This window comes from Prosopis cineraria, unplaced genomic scaffold (assembly GCF_029017545.1).
Source record: "Prosopis cineraria cultivar Desert tree isolate PC_DT_omini unplaced genomic scaffold, ASM2901754v1 PC14, whole genome shotgun sequence".
Taxonomy (NCBI): Eukaryota; Viridiplantae; Streptophyta; class Magnoliopsida; order Fabales; family Fabaceae; genus Prosopis; species Prosopis cineraria.
Window position 1 is genome coordinate 30,314,346 of NW_026555345.1, and position 7,256 is coordinate 30,321,601.

Consider the following 7,256-nt stretch of genomic DNA (forward strand, 5'->3'; position numbering starts at 1 on the left):
CACTTTTGGCTTTTAGTGGATATAACTATGTGTAGCGGCTAAAATCATCTATAAAGCTAACATAGTAGCAAAACCCATGAGAAGAAACAATCGATGCTGGTCCCTATAAGTCTGAATGTATTAGTTCACGTGGAACAGAGGCTCTTGAATCAGAAAGAGAAAAGGGGAGAGAATGTGATTTTTCGTACTGACATGCAGAACAAAAATCAAGTTTCTCATTGATGGTGGAAAGAATGTTACATTGACTTGATACATTCTTTAATGTTCTAGTAGAACAATGACCAAGTCGCCTATGCCATGACTCAAGAGCATTTTGAAGAGCAACGTTGTACACCTGTGCATTGCTTTCTTGATTTTTAGCAAACACTGGCATTTGATCAGCACGATATAGACCTCCTTCATGAGGTTTCCCTGCTGCGACTACTTTGTTCGGGACTTTGTCCTTAACATAACAACCAGAAGCATAAAAAACAATGGAAACATTATTATCAAATGCTATTTTATGAACACTCATGAGATTCTTTTGTATATCAGGTACCACAAGAATATTTTTCAACTTGAGACAAGTATCTTTATCATTAGAAAACTAAGCATGAGAAATGTGCTTTATAGGAAGTTTATGATTACCTCCTACTTCAAGATTTCCAGAACCAGAGGAAAAGGAACTTGTAGCATTATTAGTGTCATGGTGAGTAGCACCACTGTCAAAATACCAGGCTGGATCATTCACAACTTCGAGTGAAGCAAAATAGGCAGTAGATAGTTGACTTTCTCGCTTAGCAAAATTTTTGTCGTACCTATAAAAGCAATCAAAGGCAATATGACTAGACTTAGTACAGACTTGACAAACTAGTTTATTATTTTTACCACTATATCGTCCTCGTCCACGATATCCATGATTACCACCGCGAGATAATCCCCTGTTTGAAGCACTAGGAGCATATGAGTCAGTTTGAATAGACAAATTAGCAAAAGCATTGCCTATATCTGTTGTAGCAGAACGATGAACTCGTTCCAGGCGTGATTCATATGTCAAGAGTTTTGTCTGCATTTCAAGCCAAGAAAGGTTTTCTTTATCTCCAAGTTGCACAACAATTAGAGTATATTCTGAATCTAGTCCTGCCAATGTTGCCATTATTAACTCAGCTGTAGAAATTGGACTTCCTGATAAAGCTAGATTATCAGATAAAACCTTCATCTTATCAATATACTTTTCCATGCTCAGACTTCCTTTTTGAGCTCACTGCAAATCTCCTTTAAGTTGCAAGGAACGTGATCTTGTTTGTGCACCAATGAGTTACTGAACTCCAATCCAGAGTTCGACAGCAGTTCTATAATGAAGTAAGTGTGTACTGACATTAGTATTCATGGATCCGAGAAGCCATCCGTATAACAGCTGATCTGTTGCTATCCAATCTTCATACTCTGAGTTAACTTGTACTTGTTCATCAATCACCATGTATTCATTAGGACATTGCTTTAAACCAAGCAAGTAACCATCCAGTGTCCTCTAACAATGGAGAGAACATGTGAACTCTAAAGAATATAATTCGTGCGATCCAGCTTGACCGCACTAGCTTGATTCAAGCTGCTAAGGAGTGGAGTGACTTTGATTGTCATTGTCAGGACTTGTGAATTGACCAGTACGGCTGTAGAAGGACTACCAGAGGTGCCAACCAGCGGAACGGAGTGAGAGGTTGCCATTGTCGAAGCTGCTCTGATACCAAGCTTGAACAGAGAGAAGAACAGAAAATATAAATTGAATAATTCTTTCTTTATTAAATTGCTTGAGAAGAAAGACTCTGATACATATATATAAGCAAAACAAAATAAACTAAAAATAAAATAATAACAATAATCAGGTATAACTAATTAACAGAAATCACGTGCTTAGTTAATTGGCTATAGCATCAGTAACTAAATCAGACTTGGACTTCACTTTGGGTTTCACTTTGGGCTTAGACTTAGATATTGGTTGGGCCACACGATTATCTGCTCTATCAGATGGCACTCTCTTGGAGACTGAAATCTTGGGTGTAAGGGCCTTTTAAAATTCTTAGCCAGTTTATACAGATTGATGCCAAAAAAAAAAAAAAAGAAAAGAAAAACAAAGAAGGTTGGCGTGTGCGTGTGAATCTATTTTTCTCTTTCTTTAAATTATGAAATTTCAATTTTCTTACTGTACCCCATTAATCTCGGGTTTTATTCCCTGTAATCACTCGCTTTAATTATTTAGTAGTGTTGTTTTTAGGTAATCAAAATATAACAGAGCCTATCATGTCTTCCACGCGAGACTCCTATTCCATTTCTGTAAACTCGAATGAAAGCAACATGTGCGGTGCAGCTAAACTATCTTGTTTGCTAATTGTCTAGAGTTAGGCATCGATTTTGGAAAAAAAAAAAAGCATTGAATGAAATTAAAAAAAATAAAAGGAACAAAAATTAAAGGATGAAATGAAGTGTTTATTTCTTTGCACGACCTTCTGTAATAAAACTTGTATGTATTCATTTGTTCAAAAACTTGCTTTTTATTATCAAATAAAAATTAAATAAAAATTGTCAAACAAAAAAATAACATGCAATTTGAATGTTAGGACAGGAATTCTCTAAGTTTTACTCCTCTTCGTAAAATTATATGACAATTTGAGATAAAATTATACATACTAATAAAATACAATAATAATATTTTAAAAATTTACTTTTTTAAAATAAAATTACAAACTTTTAAAAATGCTCCTACACAATTAATCATTACACTATAATATCATTTTAATTCTCTCTCTATTTGGAGGGCAAAACTAAAAAAAAAATATTAATGAAGTCTTATGTTTTTAAATTATTTTATAATTTGAAACAATGAAATTCTTTAAAATTATCTTATAATTTGATATGGAGGAAGTATTAAAAAAAAAGGTTTATTTAACACTGATAAGTGTATCTCGATTTAACTTGAATTGACTGGAACTTTAAGCTACCGAGAATGGTTTGATACCTGAAAACATGTGCCTCATTTTTTTCCTAGTAAAGTTATTTAGGATTTATTCTTGGAGATATGTTGTCTTTTGTTTGTTTGTTTTATTGTGATTTCTTAATATCACTAGTGGATCCACAACATGCAATAGCTTTTATCACTGACGAGTTCAATAATTCTATCAATTAATTCATGGCTAATGACTATTAGAGTTTGTATGACCTCTGGGACGAATCTTTCGATTATTCATAAGTATTTTTTTATTAAATTTAATTTTATTTAAGAAATGATCAAATATTAAATGTGTATATATATTTTAACGGAAATTTGAACATTGAATGTTTGACAAGTTTTAATGAAAACAAGAAAGGCAACTATTTTGACATTTAGCCCCACATTGGGGTCCAGTCCAGACATCCAAAGGGTAAAATCGTCATTTCCTTATTAATTTGAGCGCCAAACCCTAGCGAAGAGAATATAAATATATATTGCAATTTTCCCTGCAATTTCCCACCAGTGGTAGCATTTCAAATAAATCCTGTACACTAGCTGCTATCAGCCTTCCTATTTGTGGACAGCTACTTCTTTACAGTTTGACAACAGTGGTAGTGATGCCTTCTGTTTGCGTCTCTATCTGTGATGTTGATTGTGGGGGAATTATGTTTCTGATTTAAAGGATATTTTAGTACGTAAACGGCAATTTGGAAACTATATTTGAAGTTTTCGCCTGGGTTTTGATTTCTGCTTCTGGACTTCACAGTCTTTGGTTGCAAACGAAGATTTTACGGCACATTTTGCGGCAGAAGACTCAGGACCCATTTAGATAACCCTAAAAAATAAATTTAAATCATATTTAGATATCGAACATTTGCTGTTATAAGAAGGCCGATATCGACATGAACAAGAGGTTTTTTTTTAACTTTCTTCTCTGAAGAAGGTTAATGGAAAATTTATTGACCAGTAAGATTTGTCTAGCTTTTAGTTGAATTGTATTGGACTGCATTGTTTTATTGGTTAGTTTTCGCCATGCTAACTTGCCTTTTTGTAATCTCTCATTTTTCTTGTTTGTTATGCTGTAGAGCTGGTGAACTTAGTGCCGCGGAGCTTGATCAACTCATGGTGGTTGCTGCCAACCCTCGACAATTTAAGATTCCCGACTGGTTTGTAAACAGGAAGAAGGATTCCAAGGATGGGAAGTATTAATCCACAGGTGCTGTCAAATGATTTGGACATGAAATTGAGGGATGATTTGGAGCGATTGAAGAAAATCAGGTGACCCATTTGCATAATCCTTGTTATAAACTTCTACCTGATATTGAACTGCTATTTTATTGGTTATATAAGAACATACGGTGCATCAATGTCAACTAACAAGTATGCTTCACTTTAAATTAAAGGAGCAACTTTTCAGTCCATTTGTTGTTCTCTTTCCTTGCATGTCTATAATATCTCATGCAGTTATTTGTTCGAGACAAGCTTGTATTTATATTTCATCACAAGATATGCATGGAATGACTTCCATGACATGATGATATCATAATAGGAATGATTCTCATTACCTTGAAGCGCAGAAATAATGTCTGCTTTGACGTCATGCAGAAGCCTGTCACCCTGTTAGTAGTGAATTCGAAGTAGCAGCCCAAAAGACTTGATCTTGTTAGAATTACAGTGTTACAGGGGATTCAATCTCCTGGCCTCAGAATAATTTACATACTTATAATTTAGCTGGACCCACTTTCTTGGTGTGATTTTCTGTTGGAGAAATGATTTACATATGCAATGAATGATTGGAGTCAATATTGGCCGGTGTAATATGAGGATTCTAGTCACTTTTGAGGAAGAAAATGGCCATCATTTTGAGCAAATTAAGATCTCATGGCCCAAAAAACATGAGTTACGTGACTTTTTCACTTCAGTAGAAGAAGAGATCTATTCTGATTGCATTGATCGTTTGACAAATGTAATGGAGAGACGCTGAACCGCTCACATTCTTAATATCATGCAGAAATCATCGGGGTTTAAGGCACTACCGGGCCTTCCAGTTCGTGGCCGCAGGGCAAAGACTGTTGGTGTCTCTCAGAAGCGTTGATCTCTTTCTATCTTGTGAGTTATTAAGAAATAGCAATTGTTGAGGATGCAGATTCGCATGCCAATTTTGTACTGCCTCGTGACAATTTCAATTTTGTCTGTTTGCTCAGTTTGTTCTGTGCCCAACCTAATACTTGCACCTTGTGATTTTGGTCTTTTTTTTTTTTTAAAAAAAAAGGAAATCAGAGACCTGTCTCCCTGGTCTTGACTTACAAGTATTTTCTTTTGAAAATAACGTGGGTCCATTTGCTGGAACCGAAAACAGTAATCGTATATATAGAGCATTACTATCACTGCCACAAAAAAAAAATATATATATATATATATGTTCCCAATATATAATGATTATTTTAAAATAAACGTCAACAGTTATTTCAAAATAATCTTGGATAGTTAGAACTATACAGAAATTATTTCAAACAATCAAGATATAATTCCAACTATACAGTAATTAGTTTAAAATAATCGTTATATATTTGATTTTTTTTAAAAAAATATGGGGCTGTATTTCTAAGAGCTTCCTGTATTATATGGTGTGGAAACAAATTCTAACAACAAATCTAGCAATAAAATTCTAAAAAATGAAGTATTTCTAATCCTGGGTATATGAATATCTCATCTAGCAAAATAAGAGTATTACTTCTATTGAAATACATGCAAATTTCTTCAACTAACTTGTCGGCATTTGAAAATAACTGGACAAGAAAATGATGAGGCTGGAATTAAAGGCTGAAACATGATCATGGACAAAGGTTAGAACCAAGCTATTTGGGATTGGGGCTGTAACGTGTGGACGAGCTTCAAATCTAGACGAGCTTCGGCAACTTTAGCTCTTGACAAGTGTAATATAATTTTTATTTTTAATATTTAAGTAATATTAGGATGAGATTTCATGTTAATTAGAATTTACTATGTAATTGTTTGTGTAAAAATAATTTATTCCAAAAGGAGTTAAATACATTTTTTTAGAAAAAAATGAGAAATTAATAAGATTTGATTGGCTTAGCTAAAAGTATTCAAAATAGTGTTACAACTTAATATATTTTAGTTATTTAAATATTAAGAAAGTCATATTTGAACAACTAATAAACTTTTTGAGTTAGGAAAAGTTATATTCTAAAAGAAGTTTCAAGGATTTATGAGAAACACAAGATTATAATGTTAAAAGAAATTACGCCAAGATACATATAAAAAAATAGATGAACGATTATATATATATATATATATATATAAATATATAGATATAGATGCGAAATATATTATAATATAGATATATTATATACTTCAATTGACCATTAATTGTTAACAAGATTGTTAAAATCGTGAATTTAAATAAATTTATGATAAAAATATAAATTTGAAATGTAAGTTTGTAAGAATTTATTTTTATTAATAAATATCTTTTAAAAATATATAATTAAATAATTAAAATATAAAATATAATCATAATTTAATTTAAATATATTTTAAGTATAAATTAATGAAATTAAATATATCTATAATTATAGATTATTATATTTAGTATCGAAATTTTAAAATATGGCAACTTATTTTTAGTATTTTTTGTTTTCTTTTTTATTAATATCAAGTTTTGGTTTTTTTAGTTTTATTTTTCATTAAACCAAATCTCACTGCTTCTATAAATTAATTTCTATATAATGTACATCTATCTTGCTCAAAAAGTTTATGAGTGTATTGATATGATTTTATAAATTAAAAATATTAAAACAGTAAATTCAGAGAGTCAACTAATAAATTTAACCGAGTTTTATTTAATTTAAATTTATAAGTAAGTTAATATAATTTTATAAGTTAAAAATATAAAAATAATAAATTTATAAAGTTAACTCGAATGTTTTACAACAATAATTACCAATACCACTCACGCGTGCGCTGTACGCATAACCAATAGGAGTGACATTATGCAATCATCCTTGCAGCACCGTAACGAAGCGCAGCGTGAGACGGAGAGATGTATACCTTGAGAGATTCATCTGCTGGCGGTTGTTTTCAATAAAGTTATTTGGTTGATTTCAATGCTTCTAATCGTGAGTGATCTAATATTTCATCTAACTTTTCTTCTTTGATGTTTTTGGGTTCTGATAGGAAAGAAAATATAGACCTAGATATATTTTACATTTTTAGGTGTTTTCTGCTTATGATAAATAAATAATGATTTATTTATGACTTAATGAGC

The 7,256-nt window shown here is 31.7% G+C and overlaps 1 pseudogene; it reads left to right on the forward strand.

The window, feature by feature from the left end:
• Positions 1 to 3,582: 3,582 nt before the first annotated feature.
• Positions 3,583 to 5,152, forward strand: LOC129292481 (40S ribosomal protein S18-like; annotated as a pseudogene).
• Positions 5,153 to 7,256: the final 2,104 nt, after the last annotated feature.